The 23,712-nt window shown below is 42.7% G+C and overlaps 1 protein-coding gene across 2 annotated transcripts in view; it reads right to left on the bottom strand.

Moving 5' to 3' along the window:
- Positions 1-23,712, bottom strand: part of TBL1X (transducin beta like 1 X-linked) — a 359,253-nt gene that overhangs the window by 294,941 nt on the left and 40,600 nt on the right. The window contains exon 1 of one of the 2 annotated variants that reach the window (XM_075589382.1): positions 973-991. The exons of the other annotated variant lie outside the window; for it this stretch is intronic. The gene's annotated coding sequence lies outside the window, so the exon portion shown is untranslated. Of the gene's footprint in view, positions 1-972; positions 992-23,712 lie in introns of those variants that run through there. 2 annotated transcript variants of the gene reach the window in all.

The raw sequence follows: 23,712 nt of genomic DNA, 5'->3' as shown, positions 1-23,712 counted from the left end.
TAGGTCATACCTAAAGGTGGCGTTACTCCCATCCAGACACTGAAATGTGGCCTTTTTAGGAGAGGAAGAGAGCCAAAAAGAGGGAGATGTGGTGCCATCTTAATGTGACGTTAAGCCTATGCTAATGAGATGTATTTGGGCCATTGTCTTTGCATTTGATTAGCTTTGTGGATATTTGGTGACCTCAGGGAAAGCGATCGTTCCTGTTTTAGGCAACAGACGTTATGCGCCCTGAATTACCGGAGCTTATGGTTCTGGGCTCTCTCTCTAGCAGTGTTTGCTGTAGTGAACGAACCAATCTGTCTGGCTGAGGAAATGACAGGAAGGTTAAAAAAAAAAAAAAAAGTAAGAAGAAATAAAGAAGAATTGGAAGCGGTGAAGCAATCAGGACAAGTGACAAGCACACTGAATAACGGTGTCAGCTTTTCTTAACTTCATGAGAATAAACAGAGCCTAAAGGGATAGTCTTAAGTAGTGAGTATGTCAATGGCCCGACTCCCATTTCACAGTTTACCACATAACAACATACAAAATACACGTGTCATTTCGGAAGTGAAATAAAGAAACAGTAACAGGCGGCAGAGTCAAGATTAAAAACATAACGGGGCGGCAATGCTTACGGTGTGTTCAAAATCTCATCAAATTGGAACCATATAGAGGGATCCATGTACCAACTTTATTTAATTGTGAGACAAAAAAAAAAAGGAACATTATTTAAGAAAGAAAAACCATAAATAATACAAAAATATAGTTCTTTTTATTTGATAAAACGGGTGCTTTTTTTGCCTCAGAACTGCACCAAAGCCACACTGATTCATAACCCAGATGCAATCCCGCCTTTCCTTTTTTTTTTTTACATTTTTTTTATTTAGTGTAATTTATTTTATTTGCAGAATTCGAGCCAGAGGGTCTCCCGCAGCTCAACCGTGTTACTTTAAATTCTGGGGATTCCCTGGTTCCTAAAATACTTACCCGTGTAGATGTCGGGCCGGGACAGTTGTGCTGGCTATGCCCCATCGATGGCAGCCCTGGGAAATAGTGTACGCAGTCCACAAAGAAGAAACCTAGGAGGTTTACATTTTGAAACATTTTTGCATGTACAACGAACTCTCTTGTTGCTATCTTGAACCTTTAGAGTGCCCCTTGACGTGCCCTGAACGTCATGAGGGCTCCCACTCTCGGGGCCTCATGACGTACAGGGCATGTCAAGCTATAAATACCCATTTTCTAGGGGGAAGCGATCAACACAGAAGTGGAGCCCCCTGAACTTACATTCAAATGACTGGGGGCCTGCCCAGAGCCACGTGATCACCACCCCAATATGGAAGACCTTCTAGCACTGAAAGAGTCAAAGAATCCATAATGTATGAAAAATCTACAGATCATTATAGAAGCAAATATGTAGGTAGCAACCCCATTTTATTTTTTTTAGATCTTTATGCCACCTACTTTATACTGTATATTGTAAATATTTGTTTTGCAGCTACTTAAAATGTGCCTGCTCTATGCGCCTCCGTGTAGGTCATCATCCGTTTTGCCATCAATAAGTGAAAGTGATGCCGCCATTGACCTACAAAAAGTAAAAGCTCGGGGCAGAAAAACGGAGAAAAAAAAATTTCAGGCTGTGATAAATAAATAATAAGGAAAATGTCATATTTTCCCTACGTACCCAGATTACAGCAGAAATGTTGCATTGTGTTGATGTTTACGGAATCTGAGGTCATTGTTTGCAATATGATAGCGCGGCCTTAACGAGCAGGAGGGCTATTCTTCCGGTGTGTGACTAATTAATGAAATCAGCATGCAAAGCATCATTTTATATGGATCTGCCAGCAGAAATCAGATTTCAGCATGAAAATGAACTGTAGCTAAGGGAACACTACGTCCAACATGTTATGTTACTAATAAGTGTATCGTCTCACACAGTTTACTGTTCATTTAAGATATCTGGTGGGCGGTAGGAGGTTAACAAAGGGCTTGTTCTGTGTATCCGACTACTGGAATCTTTGCTACAATATGATATTAGCAGTCTCTATGTACAGAAGACTGATAGTACATCAAGGTTGGTAATCATTACTACACCTACATATAATTTATTATACATTGTAACATTCACTAAGCAAAATAGATATGTTATAGGGAGAAGGAGTGGCTCAACAATCTGACTCTGTCACTGGGTTTGAAGCAGGGGAACCTGGTTCAATTCCCAGTGTCGGCTCCTGATGACCTTGGGCAAGTCACTTTATCTCCCTGTGCCTCAGGCACCAAAAACATAGATTGTAAGCTCCACGGGGCAAGGACTGTGCCTGCAAAATGTCTCTGTAAAGCGCTACGTAAAACTAGCAGCGCTATACAAGAACATGCTATTATTATTATTATTATTATTATATGTTAAATAAATCAACGTATTGTGAGCAAACATTTTAAGTAGTTATTGAATGTTTTGTGCATTTGGTCCATCAACAACTCCCTCACTGACTTGCTTTTGTTCAATAAACATACATGACAAAATGGGCTTTGTTTGAGGACTATCAAAGCCCTAATTACCAGATGTCTATCACAATGTATAACCCTACTCACTTCATGGTTCTATGTATTTGTCATCATAACTCTATGCCCAGGACATACTTGAAAACGAATCGGTAACTCTCAATGTATTACTTCCTGGTAAAACATTTTCATAAATAAAATACAAATAAATACTTTTAAAACGAAGCCAATATTGGAAATGGTTTCTCCATATCAAGATCTGCAGTGACACAATACTCTAGTATATCTGAGATTCACATTTCTTCCCCTGCAAATAAACAGATAGTATTCTATTCATTCTATTCTATTCAGTGCCTAGAACAAAAAGCACACCATGTGAAGTGAGGAAGATCTTTTTTTAAACTGTTGTAACCTTGGGCAATTCCTATCTCATTCTCTATCCAAAAATAGATTGTATTCTCCATGGGAAGCAACTTCCTATGTATGCAAACATACCAAATAATGTCGGTGTAAATTGAAAGTGCTTTAGAACAATACATAGATAATAGTACAGTGATTCCTAACAGTACGTTCTCCAAAAAAATATGCAATGGCGGTTCCCAGTCAGTATAGTGGGTTCCTGAGCTAGTGAGAGGACTGCTCACTGAACAAGGCCCAATCTGCACCTTATCGTGGGTTTTTAAAGCAGTCAAGTACAGCAGAAGTTTCCGAAGTTACTCTGCACAATGCTTTGCATCTACAGTGGCAAGGCATTGTGAGGGCCAGCCACCGACAGATTTCCTGGGCCTCAGGGCTAGAGTTTTGACTGGGCCCCTGCCTCCCCCCTCCCCCCCAGGTGACCCTCTCTGTGTCAGCAGTCTTGTGAGCCCCCCCCCCCTTTCATACCTCCTAGCAAGCCCCATCCTCTATTCCCCCCTTTTCCCTCTTACTCCCCTCTTCCTCACTCTCACACCTCTCATTCTCCCCCCTCCCCCTCAATCCCCCCTCCTCACACTCATTCCCTCCTCCCACATACTCATTCATTGGCCACACACACAATCCCCGTCAATACCCCTGCAATTCCCCCCACAATACCCCGACTTAAAACATACACTATCACCCAAATACATACAACAATACCCCCCACCCCAAATATAAACTTACACTACCCCCACACATACAAACTTACACTATCCCCACACATACAAACTTACACTATCCCCCACAAATACATACTTACCCTTACCTTGGGGATGCTCTCAGGCTGCTGGGCCCTGGCTCTCCCCAGCTGCTGCGGGCCTCCCTCACTCTGATGCGCTGGGCCTCTCTCTCATGCCGTGGCTGCGGGGGACCCGGTCGGCGCTGGAAGTTGGGCCCGGCCAGCGGGGATGGAGGGGGGAAAGAGGCCTGGCGCGGAGTATGAGGGAGACCCGCAGCAGCATGGGAGAAGCAGGCCCGTAGCAGCTGGGGAGAGCTGGGGGCAACAAGAAGCCCAGCAGCCGGATGCAGAAGTTGGATTCGAACTATAGCCTGGCCCAACTTCCAGCGCCGGATTGGCCCCCCTCTCCCCCCACAGCCACCTGGCCCGGGACACGTGTTCCGTTCCTCCCTCCCTGTTGGCGGCCTTGGCTATACCACCCATGCTGTCTGCACACATTGGGTGCAGTTTGGGGCTTTAATAACTGTGTGTTCCCCCCACAAGCTCAGCACACTGTACTGTCTGGTATCGGGTCAAACTGTTTTTTTTTGTTTGTTTTGTTGCAATAGTCTGATGAGTAGGCAATAAGATTTATGAGATAAGGGTTTGTGGAACAAATATTTTCCAGCAGGGGGTGTAAAAAGTTTGGGAACCACTGAAGTATAGTAGATTAAACTATTTTGAATCCCTTATGACCTTAAGCAAGTCAATTTATCTCTCTATGCCCCGGGCACCAACATAAAATTCTAAGCAACTTGGGGGTAAGGATTCATGTCCAGTGCTATATATAACATTATTTGTATACTACATTAAGCCTTTCTCAGAGGCAGCAACATGGGGAAATTCTTATTAAAGTCCTGCTTCCCCATCAATTATATTGCTTGTTTGGTTTTAGTAATCTAACAAAGTGTTAAAAATCATACTTTTGTTTCTTTTTTGTGAAGTAAAGTAATATATTCAGATTTTTTTAAAACAAAAATAGTGCTATTTCCTAAACGTGGAGAATCACACCTACATCATAGCCTGGGGCTCCACAGGAAGTGGTTTCTGACAGAAAGACAGTATGGTTGACCAAGCCGTTCCCCAGGCTCGTTTATTTATTTATTTATTTATTTTTAACTGCCCCCCCCCCCCTCCTCCTCCTTACTGTTCTTTTAATTACCCGGATGGGAACCAGTGGGGTTCCCGCAGCGGAATTCGTTTTTTCGGCTCCTAGGACTCTGGTTCCTGGATATTTACTGGTTAAAGTAGCATGTTGCAATCCCCTTCAGGGGAAACAAAATGGCGGTGCTAATCTCTCGTGTCATGTGTGCAGCGTGACGCTGGTGATTTAAAATCCAGGAGTGCCTTTAACGGTCGGTATCTTGAACTTGGGTGTTTCTGGAGCTAAACATTATGTATTGCACCTCTGGGGACTCCTAGTTCCCATACATGTTTATTGTCATGATAAAGCCATGCAAGGGTTAAAGAATGGGAGCAATTCAGCAACCAAAGGGTTAACTTTCTTTTTAAAAGAACAATGTATCTGTCTCTTGTGGTTGTAACATGAATTGTAATGGGGCTATGGCTTAGGGCAGGGGTGCGCAAACTCTTCTCCCTATGCCCCCCAGCCTGCTCCCCCCCCCTGCTCGGCTCAGACGTCAATTGATGCTGCATCGTCACGTGACCTCACTGCATAATTTCATGCCGGGTTGCCATGGCGAAGCATCACTGTTAAGGTAAGTAAAGTTACAGAGGCCTTACGCGATCCCTGACATTTCATTTAAATGCCTTCAGGGAAGCGCAGGGCCTCTGTAACCGTCACGCCCCTCCCCCCACCCCCCCCCCCCCACCCCCGAAAATCTTGCACTCCCCAGTTTGCGCATCCCTGTCTGAGGGCAATAAAACCATGAAACAATAAAACCATGCTAACATTGAGATACCGTGACAGTTGGCAACAATGATCTTATCTGTCATGGTAAACCTTAATGGGCATCGTAAAGTCCTGAGACAATCCCTGACCACCAGATGCAGAAGGTGACAGAAGGGTGACTCCATTCAAGATCAGTACAGATTAGCATTCAGCGACAATTCATATCTCAATCCATAATAATTTAAAGTATAAATCTGTAATGGGCAGAAGTACTCGTGTGTAACTATATGTGTTGTAAATGTCCGATAATTAGCTTCAAGATAAACTGTGGGACTATCAAAAAGGGGTGTCCATGCATGCATCAGAATCATCGGAACACAAGGACGCGGGTATCCATAATCTAATGGTTACAGGGACAGAGTTAGGGTTGGGCGATAACAAAAAAAACTTTCCATGATAACGATATTAAGCAATTTATCGTTATACATATCCAATAGAAAACAAAAAAAACTAACGTCATCAAAAACTGTTGAACGAAGAAAAAAGAAACCCCTATAATGAGAGCACTCAATATTGGCTAGGATGAATGAAACACCAAGAGAGAGACACCTAACTGAACAATTCTAATAGCAATGGTAATAAACTTAAAATAACTTTTAATAAGAGTCATCAAAAACTGTCAAGTCATTTATTGTGAAATATAATTCTCGTAAAAATGCATTTATCTTAATAAATGTAAAAAGCAAATACGTTTTAGTATATATTTATTTTACAAATACATTTTTAAATTAAATGTATTTTAGAATACATTAATGCACACCATAGTAAAGCCCATTCTTCTTCTCCATGCACAACTCTTCTGAACACAATTAAGGTGCATAGGGGATGGACCAGTTACTAGGCATGTGGAAGGTGGGAATTAAGAGGGTTGGGGGCACGGATAAGGTCAAGGGGCATGGGCGGAAGATAGAGAGTCAAGGGGCATGGGGCTGAGGAGGGAGTCAACAGGCACATGGCGGGGAAAAAGAGTCAATGGGTACATTGGGGAAGATAATAATAATAGCATGTTCTTGTATAGCGCTGCTAATTTTACGTAGCGCTTTACAGATACATTTTGCAGGCACAGGTCCCCTTGTGGAGCTTACAATCTATGTTTTTGGTGCCTGAGGCACAGGGAGATAAAGTGACTTGCCCAAGGTCCCAAGGAGACAACACTGGGAATTGAACCAGGTTCCTCTGCTTCAAACTCAGTGTCTTTACTCACTGAGCCACTCCTTCTCCACACTGAGCCACTCTTTCTCCACAAGATGGGGTTGAGGGTGTCATGGGGCACATGGGGGAGAAGATGGTGTCAAGGGGCACATGGGGGGACTGGAAGGGATTAAAAGGCACATGGGGTGGAGGGAGTTGAGAGGCACATCGGAGGGTGGAGTGGGTTGAGAGGCACATGGGGGGAGGAAGGTGTTAGAAGTGTCATGGGGAAGGGGTTAAGAGAGCGGGATTGGGATTACTAGCAGGATTATTCCACCGAGAGCCTTTCCCATGCTGTAGCATTGTCACAGAGCTTCATGCTCCGCACCATACAGCAGCAGCAGCGGTCATAAGGGATGGACACTGGGAGTGTGTGACTGTCAGAAAGCATGTGAGCAGAGAAGCAGCTGGCACACCGTAATACCGTGATTATATAAACATTAGTAAGTATCAGGTTACCGTCCATTTCTATTACAGCGGTATTACTATGGTGCAGGTGTATTGACAGAGTTATGGGGTATTTTAAAACTCTCAGATTAATTTGGGATGAAACAATTCTCTCCTCGCCAGCCATAAAAGTGTCCTGTTTCCTTTTTTGCTGATCGGATTCCAAAAAGTGATCAGTGGGAGATGAGACGCCCACAGAAGGTTGGCTCTTATGTTTGTTTCTTGTCACAGAGAGAAAGTTTGGGGTTTAAAAAGCGGGGTTTGTGAATCCCTAAATCCGAATTCATCCAGAGAGGTGTAATATTGGTAACACATAAACCTTCATATTTCTTATCTTCGTGACCTCTTGATGAGCCTAGCAGTACTCGTTGGTATTATGTTTAGAGTTTGTATTCCTTTTATGGAAAACTGTCTGCATTTATACATTGTATGGTTTTTTAATCTTTCTTTTCTGAAACAAGCACTATGTTATGTTTGTAATAAATATTAAATCTAAAATGTAATAAGTACTGGTCATTGAGCTCTAATTGAGCCTAGTATTTTTTTTTTAAGACAGTGACCCATTTTCAGACTCGTTTTGCATAAGCGGGACAAAGGACTCCTGAGGTGTAAACCCTTAAATTAATTCTGGTGGTGGAAGCGCAATTGGGGTGTAGTGTGATGGTTTTGGGGGGCGTTAGTGCTCATCTTTAGTGTGATGAGGTGAGTGAGCCAACTAGATGCAGAGGTTCTCAAGGACTACGAACAGTGCAGGTTTTAGGGCTATCCTCTCATTAGCACAGGTAGCCCAATCATTTTGACTAAACCACCTGTGCTCAAGCAGGGGTATCCTTAAAACATACACTGCTAAGGGTCCTTGGGAACTGGAGTTTGGAACTTCTGAACTAAACTAGAGGATTGGACACAGACGCACAAACGCGCGCGCACACACACACACACACACACACACACACACACACACACACACACACACACACACACACACAGATATAGCTGGTGTTTTAAAGCAACGATACCTAATGTTTATACTCTGGGGAAAATAATTACAAATACTATTGAAACAGTGTTAGAACTTAAACTGTCAAAAGGCTTTACAAATATTCCTAGCTGGCTACTCTATTCACACTTTTGACTTTCAAATAAATGGACACACGTTTTGTGAGTAGAACTCAGTTATGGCATCGCCAAGTTTCTCACAAGTTATAATTGCAAGCACACTACTGAATAAGAGACATAGGAACATTGCATCTACGGTACTCAACAACACACTTTGCCATCGAGATGCCTGGATTTGAGGCTACATATGTATACATAAATAGGATTTGCGACGTAAAATTAGGTATTGCCAAGTTTGTTTAATATAGGATATCAGCAATAGTCTTCAAGCAAATAACTGCTTAATATAGACAGTAAATTAAAGCAGCGGTGCCACTTACTCGGCAACTCAGTTCAGATGCATTGCTGAGTAAGCGGGACTGTCTTATTGAATTACAAATGCTGTTCTCTGCAGGCTTCCAAGATGTGCTCCCTGAAACTTGCACGCTGCAACTGGCAGCCACATGTAAGTGATGCCTAATACCCAGCTCAATTATCACTGGCGTGCTTTAGAAAACCTCCCATCAGTAGAGAGAGGATGGATTTCATACATCAATATTTCTAATGGTTCATTGCAATTCTTTGGTAACCAAACTCAATGTCACTGAATTAAAGCAGCAAACTGTTGGCAAAAAGAAAGAGAGCTGATGCCACTTGTGCAACCACACTGCCAAGAGCAGCTCAGCTCTGCAGTCATTAAAGGCCACAAAACAAAATGAGGCCCATCATCATTATATAGTGAAGCATGATCATTTTCTGATGCGATCCAAATGTTTTTCAGCAACAAACTGCGGTTTTAAATTGCTATTGCTATTATTATTATTAATAGTCAAACCGGGTCATGTGCTTGGTTTATAGAACGGTGTACTTGACCCACTGCAGATTTTGGCTACTTAAAGTTTCTCTTCACGCATAAGGTGCTGTTGGGTGTTACACTAAGTGATCCCGTACGATCAGCCATTCAAGTCAATGACTGATAATGTCCAATCAAAGTCCAATACTCCTTATGAGAGCTTTAGTGAATCCCAGAGTGTGAAAGGTTAGAAATGCATGAATATAGTAACAAACAAAAAAAATCTTTATAGGAGGATATATACGCATTTCTATAGTGGGAGCTTTAAAAAAAATTATATATATATATGCTGCAGTGGAAGTGCTGTGTGCTGGGTGATAATGGGGAAAGGCGGGGTTGCAGACCTGCCTAAGACATGCAGATGAGCATACAGTTGTATTTACATTTGCATATTTGCTTTGCTGTGGAGGGTTTTTGTCACTTTTTTTACTCACCATAACTTAACTCAGTATGGTAATCCCCATCCTTTAGCTTCTTTGCATAGCCAGTTAATCAACCCCACACTGATGAGACCCATTAAGGTCGGTTTGTTGGTGTCGGGTTATAGTCACCCTTCTTTCTTCGGAGAGCGAGAAGACTAAGTGCTGGTCGGTGGTCACCCCTCCTTTGGGAAAAGACTACGGTGGGTTAGTAGGCGTAAGCTGAAAACCCTAAAGACTTGGACCCTCCTGAGGCGCCTGCTGCACTAGGAGGGAACGAGAAGGACGTCGGACTCTTCGGAGGAAGACGTCATGGAACCGGACTAGCCTACTCTCCGGAGAAGACTGTCACATGTGGACCGCACCTGGTCTCACTTGACCACGAGCACGGTTTTTGAGGTGGAATCACTTTTTCACCACCCGGGCTACAAAAGAAAAAGCTGTCTGTGGGTGGGTTTTTTGGCTATGCACCTTAACCTTGGCTGTGCTCAAAGCTGTGACCATGCAGCAAGCTTAAGCCTATAGGGAACCATGTTAAAATGGTTTTTGAAGCAAAAAGTGGCACTGTGTGCTCATTTGCATGTCATTTCACAGAATCCCTTGCTGCAGTGGAAGTGCTGTGTGCTGGGTGATGATGGTGAAAGGCGGGGTTGCAGACCTGCCTAAGACATGCAGATGAGCATACAGTTGTATTTACACATATATATATATATATATATATATATATATATATAAAATGATGTGTGTGCTTATTTACCTCTCCTACCCACAACATACAGTAGCAGAGTATAATCCTATGTCAGGTATTTCATCTCCCCAAATAACTTTGACACTATATGCAATTAAATTAACATTTGACTTAACCGAAGGGGTTAATGTTGGAAATGCAATTTTCCGACACATTTATTATTATCTTTAACTGTTCATGCAATGTCTTTAAATATAATGTATAACCCTTGTTCATTTAATGTAACCATGTATTGTTAGCATAATTCTGTGCCCAGGACATACTTTAAAACAAGAGGAACCTCTCAATGTATTACTTCCGGGTAAAACACTTTATAAAGAAATAAATACTCCACCGAAGCCCAAAGGCCCATATGCACTAAGTGGTGCTATTCCATAAGACACCTTTTGGCGCTGGAAGATAACCTACGACCAATATAAGGGAATGTCCTATGGCCTCTTCAACTAGTTCTCCAAAGGGGCCGGATCAGAAAAACTGTGGCAGTCGACAGGCCACAAGCTCATTGTAATGTAATTTTACATATATTTAAAGACTTATACGATTTTAACATTTTGCAAGCACTTATAACATCTATATCATATGCATTATATCACCGTAACTTGTGAGTTTAGTGTGAAAATTAGCATTCAGCTGCCTAAGCATCTAGTATTCAATTGGCAGTGGCAGAGGATCCAAGGGCCACATCGAGCCCTTTGCGGGTCACCAGTTAAAGTGCCTTGTATTATGAAATAGCGTTGAATAGTACATTTGGAATAATATCTAACTGTGGACAACTAGCATTTGTCCTATGCTGTGTGTATTGTACAGTCACTACTCCATTGCATTGCAGGGCTTTGCTTTCCTTTTCAACACCGAAAAGACGGCAGGCAAAGCAGCACAACATGAGAAATCCTGCATGGTTTCTTAAAATAAATCAGTTCTGTAGTATTAGATAATACGAGGAACAGGGTATATGTGATGCTCCGAAATTGTGACCAGTCCCTTAAAAGGAATATCCAAATACATAAGTCCACAATGGGTTAATCCGAAAAGCGATGGAGTGCCCCCAATAAAGTTGATTGTGAACTGGTGGGGATAAGTGTGCTAGTGGAGTCGGCTTGACATCCACAACCATAAACACATAGTGATACCCAACCAGTATAATAATAAAGGGACAATGTCCGTGATAGACAGGAATAAAATAAGGCACTGCGGCACTATACCTGTACTATCCGAGGGGCTCTCTTGTCGTCAGCGGCGTGCAATCCATCCGTTGTAAGTACTTGAAGATAGAGAGCGTAGATAGAGCACATCCAGGGATGTCCTGTATATTCCGTCCACTACGCAGCACAAACAAGAGCGCTCTTTTCTATGAGGCTGCTCAGAGTGCGTGCGACCGCGCGAGCGATTAAGAGCGACCGCATAGCTGTTTTTTTCAAAAGACAAATAATTTTGTCTTTTCGTGGGATGGCCGGGTCACGTGCGCGGTTCAGGAAATAAGGACGAACCGCTCACGTGACGTCACGGAAACGCCTCCACCACGCCTCCCCGTCGCGCAAACCCTATGAGCACAAATCTTTCGAGCTACAGGGCGCTCCGTAACGCGCTCACTATAAACGTGGCCTTACTCTGAAAGCTGTAACAATAATGTTACACTTAGTAATATAATGTTACATATCAGCTGCAGCATTTCACAGACTGCAGCACAAAGATAGTAGGCGGCCATTTTGCACAATCAGGATTTTGACAGATTTATAACAGGAGCACCAAACGATAGCCAGTTTAGGCAAGAATGTAGAATTATACATTGTCACATGCTTTACATACACAATTCAGGGAAAACGGGGGGGGGGATGTAGTATTACTGCTTTCAGATATAATATTGTTTACTTTAATGGAGCAATCCAAGCAATATGAAACATATATGAAGTGATTTGCAGCCAAAACTTGTTTTGCTTACATTTGGATGAAAGGTCACTCAGCATGGTTATGTCAATGCCCGGATACTATAACATAAGCACAATGATTCCAGAGGTGTGCATTGCTAGATTAGCAGGTAAGTAAATTCTGATTTATACCACTAAATATTTAAGTCACATTGTGCGCTTATTTGCATGTCATTTCCCAGAATCCCTGGCTGCTGTGGCAGCATTGCACGCCAAGAGATAATGGTGAAAAACAGGGTTGTAGACCTGTCTGAGGCGTGAACGTGCTCACATGTGATATTAAAATAAATATTGGAATGACTAAGAGTGCACCTTTAAAAGCAGAGCAACATTGAACACTCAATGTAACGGGCTGTATTACATACAGTATGTGGGTTATGTGAACACTCCTTGTAGAGCTGGCATCTGAGCTATTATGAAGCAAATGGCTTGTGGGCTTATTGTACAGTTACATGAACACTTGTTTTTATCTTTTTAACACTGGCCTATATTTATTTAGGTCAGTTGCAAACATCATTGGAGCTTTTTATTAAAACACTGTGGATACTATAATTGAATCGTTTTTGTGTTACAATATTACACTTCCACAGATATGATGTATATACTTCCTCTAGTCTCTTGCTTATATTAAAGCTGCAGTCCCATTTATGGCAGAAATGAAATAAAATATTTTGGTACTGTATACACAACAGGGCCTGAGTGATTAATGCCTCTAGATCAATATTCATTTTTATATCATTTTGTAAAGAGTGCTTGTAAACATGGTCAACTTAAACATGGGAAGAGTTTAATTTTCTATATCTACTTCCTTTTGTTTCAGGTTTATGTGGGTCAAGCAGAACGTTGCACGGGCAAAATGCCCAAATCTCTCTCTCTCCTCTCTCTCTCTCTTCTCCTAATATTATGTTCGCTGTTTATGTTTAAAGCATGATTACCTTTATTTAAAAATATATATAAATTAGATGGTTACATTGATTGCATTAATAGCCCCAGAGCCTGTAAAGGGTGCTCAGCTTTAGCATGCCTCAGCTCCCATTGATATGAATGGGAGTAAAGGTGTACTAAAATATAGCAGCCTAATATGGATCTAGGCCATTGTGAGCCAAGTCAGTGTCCACTGGCCTAACGCAACACAAAACAAAGAGATGGGGAGTTTGAAAAAGTATAGAAGGATGAGGTAGGATGACTTTACCCCTGCAGCCCAGAAGAAGATTCTGAACCGGGATTTCATTATAACTTCCAATGAAGACACGCACTTCTGGCCAGTCCATGAAAGGTAAACAGATGCACACAATTCAAGGTGCAGTGCCACACAGCCAGCCCCCAAAAAATAACCTTTTGTAAAGAATTTAACAATTTTATCTGCTTCATCAAACAAATCTAAGTGGGATAAAAGCAAAGATTTGGTTGCTTCTTTTTCTTTTCTTTGGAAATGTATTTTAGGGACCTCTGATTGAGGGGACGGGTTACCAGCTCTGGGGTTTCTTCCGTCTGCACAGACAACAACAAAAAAAATGAATATTTGTACTGTAGTTGCCATGGTAAAACCTTGTATAGCTACTTTACTGTTGGGAAAAAAAACAATAATAAAGTTGTTTTGAATGAAAAATAGAGTGGCAAGGGGTATCTATGTTAACATTTTGAAGCCTGTTGACCTGCAATTTGCGACGGTACTTTTTGTAATTTTGTAATGTCACTTAGTCACTATTTACTTTTACACCTGTAATGACTTTGTTTTCTGTCCTAAGATATGCTAATTAGACCAGGAGTTGTTATAGTTATTAAACTGCATTTAGTCTTGTCGTTTGGAACACAAAATTGCAATGAAAGATAGCATGCTATGCATTTATTATTTACAATGTTATAATGGAGCAGTGAGCAGATGCATTTCTAGCTCAGTAAGATGCAACGTTTATAGATAATGATACACTATAGCTATCTGTCGCAATATCATTCTAATGGAATCAATGATAAAACAGGTATGGGGGTCTGTCATTGAGCTATAGCACACGATGCTGTAGCATGACAAGTTCTGTAGTTATTATGAGGCTTTTTGTGGCTAAATTGTGATAGCTGCCAGCAATCCTTACCTGCTATTCTAGGAAATGATGCAGAAAAGAAACACATGTCAAATGTTTATAAAAAAAAACTTTAGAGCTCTGGTTTATTATAAAAACACATTAAAAAAAAAGAAACAAAACACAAAGGCAACTGTACTTGATGTCTAAAAATACGGATAAAAATGTAGGTAATATGATTAACTAAAATGTCATAAAATAAATACAGTAATTCAATAATACAGCATATTGAAATACATATATTGTTACTCTACAAAGTGAGGTTATAACTTCAGACAGCCGTTTTAATCGTTTTCCAATGTATCACCATTCGGTAAAAATAACGGTAAAAAGGTCTGAACTACACCCTAGCTTTGATCATTCGGGACTCTTTCAGGATGCCACGTAAACAAACTCCAGGCAGACGTTTCAGTTAGACCATTCAAAACAGTTGACTATACAGGAAGACAGGCACGTTTTAAAAGGTGGTGGGCTTATTTCTGAGGGCCAAATGTATATCAGCAGTGTCACTGGAGGCGGATTTTCATGTGGGTTATTGTGTGGGTGAGCAAGATAAGAGAACCACAGCACTGTTAAGTACCTCCATAGAACACCATACTCCCGGAAACAGACGGTGGACAGTTTTTTTTCCCTGCTGCTACTTTGCAGTGTCCTTGACCAAGATACAAGGCTCTGTTCGAATTGGGACTCACTGTGGTATATCAGTTAAAGCAGCAATACTACTTCCCTATATATATATATATATATATATATATATATATATATATATATATATATATATATATATATATATACATACATACACACACACACACACACACACACACACACACATATATATTATATGTAAAGAATGTAGAAATGTATGATTCTACATTCTTACCTAAACTGGCAATAGTTGGATGCTCCTGTTATAAATCTGTAAAAGTCCTGATTGTGTGCTTAACATAATGGCCGCCTTTCAATTTCAAATCAATAGTTCAGTCAGTGAATCTCAGCACCTACAATGTATCCTGAGATTACGAAGGTAACATTAGCTATTGTTACAATTTACAGCTCAAACTGCATGGAATATTGTCAACAAATGATCACAAACAGGAAAGTGTTGCAAATGATGCACTGCTGGGGAGGTGGGTATACCTTTTAAAAAAAGAGCACAGTCACTATTATCTTACTGTATACTACAGAAGTGATTTATAAAAAAAACATAAGATTTCACGTTTTACTGCTTTAAAAAAAAAAAAATCTGTATAAACAGGAATGCATCTCCCATCAAATATATCCTATTGGGCTAGTTACACACATTTTCATTTAGTAGTTACTCAAAAAGTTCAATAAGTTACCAATAACTAATATACAAGAATAAATCTGATTTATCCTTTAACAATGTATTCAATCCCTGCAGCCTGCACATCTGGATGTAGGTCAGAGGACACCATAGTTTCCATTTATATAAAAGCACGTGTTAAATAAATATTTATATAAAAAGACGTGTTGCAAGATTCCATCTAATGCTAAGCTAGAGCTAAAACATGAAAAGAGTATTCCCTTTTCAAAGAGTAGCGGATGAAAGACAAGACAAGGGAAACAGCCGTTCTAGCTTGATGTACTAATGTACATTTTATCAATACATATTGATAACTAAAACAATAGAATGGAATCCATCAAGACAAGTATTATGGCAATAACAGTGTCAGTATAAAAAGCATCCGATAAGAGTTGAGAACAGGAATCTGGGGTGTGAAATAACCCTGTCATTTACCTCCTGCTATCCATTGTTCTAACAGGCATTAATAAATGGACTCTTTATTAAAGCATCAGAACATCCCTGTGCAATTTGAATTTTTACAAATGTTATTACAGGCTTGAAGCAGGTCGTCTCCGGAACTAAACTGTGTTCATTTCGGCTCCGCAGACACCCTGCTTCCCAAGATACTTAAATCCGTAGGTGATCCAGGGATCCTGCAGCCAGGGAACTGTGTGCCTAACATAATGGCAGCTTTTAAATGTCCCGTATCATGCGGGGCAATAGGAGGCTCGCATGACGGGGGCATTTAAACTCCAGAGATATCGGCACCCCCTATGGAGGTGAGAATCCCTGGAAGCCGGGGTCCCCGGAGCTGAAATTAACACTGTTCAGCCTTGGAGACCACACTCTGTTAATTTCTGCTCTGGTTGGGTTACCAGGTGTCCCGGTTTAGCCGGGACAGTCTCGTTTTTTTAACCTCTGTCCCGGTTTTTTAGTCTCTGCCCGGCTGCCCTGCATGCTGTAAAATGTTCCGTTTTTTGTGGTTGTTACGCTTTTGACCATCAGAGCAGGGGGGGGGGGGGCAGCAGAGAGCAGACAATGCATGGAGGAGAGCAGGGGCCGGGACTAAGCTGCGGAGCCCCAGCAGTGAGACCCGGAAGTGTCAGTAAGAACTTCCGGTGTCTGCTGCCAGGGCTCAAGATGGCTTCCCCCACCCATGCAGGTCTGGTCCAGAATGGGGGACACAGACACACACTCACACAATGGGGGGGGGCGGGGGGAGACAGGCACAGCATGAGGAGTGGCAGAGAGAGAGACACACAGGCACAGCATGGGGAGAGACACAGCATGGGGAGAGACACAGAGAGAGGCACAAGCACAGCATTGAGAGACAGAGAGAGGCACAGGCACAGGATGGGGAGAAAGACAGATAATGGGGGGGTGAAAATGGGGGGGAGAGCATGGAGGGTAGAGAGAGAGAATGGGGAGGAGAGAGAGAATAGGGGGACAGAGCCGAGAATGGGGGGGGGAGAGAGCCGAGAATTGGGGGAGAGAGACGAGAATGTGGGGGACGGGGGGTGAAGAGAGATAATGGGGGGGAGTGGGGGTGAAGAGAGATAATGGGGAGGGGGAGAGAGAGAATGAGGGGAAGAGAGAGAGAATGGGGGAGGAGAGAGAATGGGAGATAGAGAGGGAAGGGCGGGGGGACAGAGAGAGAGAGAGAACGGGAAGAGAGCATGGGGGGAGGAGAGAGAGAGAATGGGGGAGGAGAGAGAGAGAAAGAATGGGGAAGAGAGAGAATGGACGGGGGAGAGAGAGAATGGGGGAGGAGAGAATGGGGGGAGGTGAGAGAGAGAATGGGGGGTTTCACAGAGAATGGGGGGAGAGAAACAGAATGGAGGGGAGAGAGAGACAGAGAATGGGGGGAGAGAGACAGAAAATGGAGGAGAGACACTGAGAATGGGGGAGAGGGGAGGGAGAGAATGGGGGAGAGGGAGAGAATGGGAGAGAGAGAGAGAATGGGGGGGGGAGACACAGAGAATGGGGGAAGACACAGAGAATGGGGGGATTGAGACAGAGAATGGAGGGGAGAGAGAGACAGACAGAGAATGGGGGGGAGAAAGAAACAGAAAATGGAGGAGAGACACAGAGAATGGGGGAGGGGAGAGAGAGACAAAGAATGGGGGAGAGAGAGACAAAGAATGGGGAAAGAGACAGAGAATGGGGGAGGGAGAGAGACAGAGAATGGGGGGGAGAGAGACAGAGAATGGGGGGAAAGGCACAGAGAATGGGGAAGAGAGAGACACACAGAGAAGGGGGGAGAGAGAGAGACAGAGAATTGGGGGGAGAGAGACAGAAAATGGAGGAGAGACACAGAATGAGAGGGAGAGACGGAGGGGAGAGGAGGGGGAAGGGGAGAGGGGGGAGAGAGTGAGAGAATGGGGGAGAGAGGGAGAGAATTGGGAGAGAGAGCGAGAGAATAAGAGGGGGGAAGAGAAGGGGGAAGAGAAGGGGGAAGAGAGAGGGGGGTAGAGAGAGGGGGGAAGAGAGAGAGGGGGGAAGAGAGAGAGGGGGGAGAAAGAGGGGGGAGAGAGAGAGAGAATGAGAGAGAGAATGTAAATGAGGGGAGGGAGAGAGAGACAGAGAGAGACAGAGAGAGAGAGAGAGAGAGAGAGAGAGAGAGAGAGAGAGAGAGAGAGAGAGAGAGAGAGACAGAGACAGAGACAGAGACAGAGACAGAGACAGAGACAGAGACAGAGACAGAGACAGAGACAGAGACAGAGACAGAGAGAGAGAGAGAGAGAGAGAGAGAGAGAGACAGAGAGAGAGAGAGAGAATGGGGGAAAGAGAGAGAATGGGGGAGAGAAAGAGAGACAGGGAAGGGTGGAATGAGAATGTAGGGGTGGGGAGAACGAGAATAGAGGGATATGGGGGGAGGGAGAGAGAAAGGGGTGTGTGTGAGAGAAGGGGGGACAGAGCGGGGTAGAGAGACCAAGGAGAAGGGGCGCAGTTGGTGGCATCATTTGTTTTATAAAACATTTTTTTTAATGTGTCCCGGTTTTTACTTTTGTAAATCTGGTCACCCTATGCTCTGGGGACCCCTTGCTTTCACAGATACTTACCTCTGTAGGGGGTGCCGGTATCTATGCAGGCAAAATAGTGTGTGCCTAACATAATGGCAGTGTTTAAATGTCCCGCGTCACGCAGGTCAATAGGAATAGCTTCCTATTGGCCCATGTGACCAGGACCTTTAAACTCCGCAGAATATCTCTAGAAGCAGGGGTTCCTCGGAGCTGAAATTAATGGGGTTCAGCTCCGGAGACGCCCTGATTCAAACCAATAGCAAAAAAACAAACACTGCAACACAGTGCTGCTTTAAAGCCAGACTCAATATTCTGTCGCAACTAAGTCTCTTCTGTATACCGATCAAGAATTAAACTCCAAGCAAGCTTCCTACCAAAACGGTAGAACATGTGGATTACAGTCACTGCACAATAAATGGTGGACATGTGCAATCAAGTCTGGCAGACTTTTTGAGGTGGTTTTTCATATTTATTCAAATGCGTTTCAAGCTTCTGTAAAGTTCTTAAGAGAAGTAATAAATGAAAATGTTGCGGGTCGCTCAGCCCTTTCTTATCATTTTTACCGGTTTCATAATTTGATTGCAAAGCTTTCCAAACGCAGCCCTGAACGAATTACTGCAAATAAAAACTTTTACAACAAAAGCCGCAGAATATGCTGTTTTGTTGTCGGGGGACAATTGGTGGCGACGTACGGATGCAGCCGCCGTTATTACCCGTGCTGCTGCGAAGCAACGCACAAAATGACACGTTAAATAATGCATGCGTTATCTGCTTCACAGCAGTTTACAATAGCACTTTTTGTTAAATAACCCACCAGCGCTAACGCGGCACATTGTGTTAATGATGAAATAAAGGCTGCTGCAGCTGTATCTCACTGAGGAAACAATACAACTGTGAATCCAAATATGCAGTGATCACAGCTGTGTAATAAAGCAGCCTGGAGAGAATAGCACAGGCAACCAATGTTGAGATGTAGAAAATGTTTTAAAGCAACAAAACGTGTGTGTGTGGGTATATATATATAGCTCACTGCTACCAGCCTGAATAGTATTCACGGCACGATCCGGCCACCATCGTGTCGCCACTTGATAATGTAGTGCCGGGTTTCACAAGGTTCCTTACGCATTTCGTCGCGCACGTCCATCCCTTCCCCCCCATTAAATTACATATTACGCTATGGGGTTGCGCTCTCTCCTTTTTAGGTCTATCCACAGGATCTGGTTTTAACCTTGCGAGAGCTGCATCTTATCCCCACAGCAGTGATTGGACTCCATTATCTTTCACCTACTGGTTGGAATATCTGGGACTGGTTTTTATATGTTATATGTTGTTTGTGTCTGGTATGTCTTTTCTTTGCTTTAGTATTGTATGCCTTTCTTTATCAGCCCCTTATATGATCTTTATATGGTTCAATAAGAGAGCATCAGTTCATTTTCCACATATATTAACTTTATTGTGTCTCTCTCTCTATATATATACATATTTTATCTTTGTGGATTGGCGCTACTATAATTTGTCCTTTGTTTTGTTATATATCAGTTCTGTAGTATTAGAAAATATTTACTGCATTTCTTGTAAATTCATCATTCAATTTTTAATGAGTTTCAAAGCATCCTTTGATTTCTAAGGCTGCGTCCCCGGTGGCCGCGGCTGTGCGCGTCGCACACACGGTACAGCCCTCTATGTTGCAAGCCCTGGTTGGCGTGTATGCGTGAGCGCACAAGGCGCGATGTGTGACAAGATTGTCTTTTGGGGCGGCGGCCGAGCATTGACCACGTAACGGTGACGGTTCAGCCAATGAGAGTGAACCAGCCGCGTGATGTCATGGCCGCGCCCCCCTCTCCACCCCTGTTGCGATCTCCTGGTCTTCCCCACAGACCACAGGTCGCGGCTTACGGTGTTGCACCCGCGCTGCCAGGCGCCCCGACGCACGCGTGCACACAGTGACTGGGGCAAGAGCCTAAAGCAGACTTTAAGGCAGCAGTTCAAGTTGCCGTTTAAAAAAAAAAAAAGAAATCCATTCAATATGTGCATCAATACAATCTGCACACTGACAAGTGATTAGCTAAGTTGACGATCGATCCGTTCTAGTGTGATCGATCGGCAAAGATTCGGCTCGAGGGTTCACTAAATCACTGTTAGAGCGGCAGAAGAGAACCCAAGATGCAAAGTGTGGAAGATCATGTGACCAGGCAGGCACTAGATACAATTGGTGCACTGTTAGTTAGAGTGCAAAAAGGGGTGTGCCAGAGCCCGTTTCAGAAGAGGAAGGGAATGTGACGTTGTAAATGGTTGGTATAGAAACAAAAAAGCTAGTTACATTAGAATACATGAAAAAATGTCTTTAAAATGTGTTGGGCTTTTTTTCCCGAAGGCGCGCGCGACGAGAACAAAAGGCCGCTCCTCAATGAGAACGGCTATAGAGTGTAAGACCGCGAGTGTGCGATGGCGTGCCTGATTTTTTGCTCGACAAAATCATTTGATTTGGTTGTGCTACGGCCGTGTCACGTGAGCGGTTCAGCCAATGATGGCGAACCGCTCCCGAGACGTCATGTGCACCCCTCCCCGCCGCGTCTCCTCCTCCAGATCCCGTGGCCTCGGATCGCCTATGCAGCAGGTGCGAGTGACGCCATGGGCGACGTCGCGGGCATTCTATATCCGAGGCCTTACACCGACTGCAGGATTGATTGAAACTGAAAGGCGTCACCATTTAGTTAGGCACACAACCAGGATTTTTATAGGTTTACAACAGGAGCACCAAATGATTGCCAGCTTAGGTAAGACGGTAGAATGATACATTGTCACGCGCTTTCCATACTCAAATAAGAAAAAAAAAGGGTGAAGGTAATATTGTGGCTTTAAGATCAATATTTCTCCAAAATAAGAACGTCGCAAACAATCAGTTTATGTGATCAGGATGAAAAGGGAAGTTCAAGTCAATCTGTAAAATGTTTTTGAGCCAAAATAGTAAAGCTGTATCTGTAAGGGACTAGTAGAAATAACGAGTACTATATATTACAATAGCTGCTTGTCATTTATCAGACAATCTCTGAATAGCCAGCAACTTACAAAATATAGCATGACCATGCCTTACCAGGGCAATCTCTCCGCTTTCCGAACCATTGTGATTTCTTATCATTTAAAATGTATGTTTAATAAAGAGACAACCAAATACGTTTAAGTAGCTTTGCCTGTGCAATTTTTGGATATAATCGACAGGGTTATGCGTTTTACAGTACTGGTAACTTCAACCTGGAAGCAAAAGCTATTCAACCAAAGAAAAACAATTATTCATTCACAAATAAAGAGGTTATCAATGGCACTTCTCATATATGTTTCGTTACATAGAGCAGGAGTGCTCAACTCCAGTCCCCAATTTGTCCCCGACAGGTCGAGTTAAGTCTTTGACCGAGCCACTGATTGAGCCACCTGTGCTGAAGCTGGGATATCCTAAAAACCTGACCTGTTGGGGGCCCTTGAGGACTGAAATTGAGCACCCCTGATATAGAGTATGAGGAACCAGTGCTTTTACTAAAAATATAAAATAACCAAAATAAATGGAGGCCAATACTTATGGTAGTTCACAATAACATTTTCCACTCGTATCTGCCAAGTCTCCATTGCTCGATAAATTGTCTGTGTCTGCATTATAAACTCTTCCTTTCCACATCACCGTAATGCAGAATCTACTGCATGTCCCAGGCTGATCTCGACTTTTAATGGATGAAAAACTCTATCAAACTAGTGGTGGTCAAAACAGCTTCTTTCTTTTTCTTTTTTAATAGAAACCTTTATGTCAAAGAAAATAGAAAGAATTATACTGTGCCAAAAGTTTCAATTAACTTCAACATCTAATTAATAGTAGCATCCTTGCTATTGAAGAGGCCTCCTGGGGATACAGAAGTAAAATTGCTGTAAAGTCAAGGTACATAAACAAAACCCATTAAAGTCGTCTTAGTCAATTACAACTAATTGCAATAAACAGAGCTGTGAACTACGAGATGCTCTTGATTTTGAAAAGCCAAAAAAAGAATAAACTGCAACGTCGGCCTGTGATGATTGAACCCTTTTATGTCAAGTACCAAGATAAAACTTAATAACAGTCCCCCCCCTACAACACTTTGTGCTGAGCTATACACATTTAGACAAAGTCAAAATAGTTTGAAGTAGTTCTGCATGTTCCAGACCCACCGTGAAGTGAGCATGCAGCACTATGAAAATAATCGTATGTATCCAGCCATACAACGTTTTTTCCATGAAGAGAACAGAGAAGTGGAGTCTATGATTGGGACATACACAATCATTATTGCTGCCGATTAGGCTGCCCCACCCCTTAGGCTTGTTCTATAGTAGGTGCGTGCACGTGACGCACACTTTGTGTTTATGGTTGTCCGTGCTGCCGGGAGCGACAGGTTTGCAGTGGTCTGTGTGTTTGTATATGTGTGTGTGTGTGTGTGTATATATGTGTGTGTGTATATGTGTGTGTGTGTGTGTATATGTATGTATGTATGTATGTATGTATGTATGTATGTATGTATGTATGTATATGTGTAATTTATTATATATTATTTTTTTTAAAGACACGTTGGTAATAAGAATAAAATATTTATTAACATTGTGCACACACACACACACACATACATACATAGATACACACACACACACATACATACACACATTACAGCGGCGGTAGCGGCGCAAATACTTACTTTTTGAGTCTTCCCCGCTATCGCCGGCTCTACGCTCACTGCCGTGCGCACTCGCGGCCCTAGCATACAATGGCTGGCTAACCACAGCCAACTATAACTGCTGTGCGTGCGCACGGCGCAGAAAGCGCACCCACTATATTACGGGCCTTAACGTCCTTTAAACCTCCTCCATTTACCACATACTGTGGAGAAGGATTCTGTTTTGGTTCTTACCAGTGACATTCTTTTGTGGGGAAGGGGGGGAAAGGTGGCAGAATACTAAAAAAAATAGAAAAAAGAATATTACTTTATATCCAAACTACAGTGAATAATTTAGCTTTAAAGGAATAGGTTGGA

The sequence above is a fragment of the Ascaphus truei genome, chromosome 3, assembly GCF_040206685.1.
Source record: "Ascaphus truei isolate aAscTru1 chromosome 3, aAscTru1.hap1, whole genome shotgun sequence".
Classification (NCBI taxonomy): Eukaryota; Metazoa; Chordata; class Amphibia; order Anura; family Ascaphidae; genus Ascaphus; species Ascaphus truei.
The sequence above is the reverse complement of the archived record's forward strand: the minus strand, read 5'-3'. Positions and strand labels throughout refer to the sequence as shown.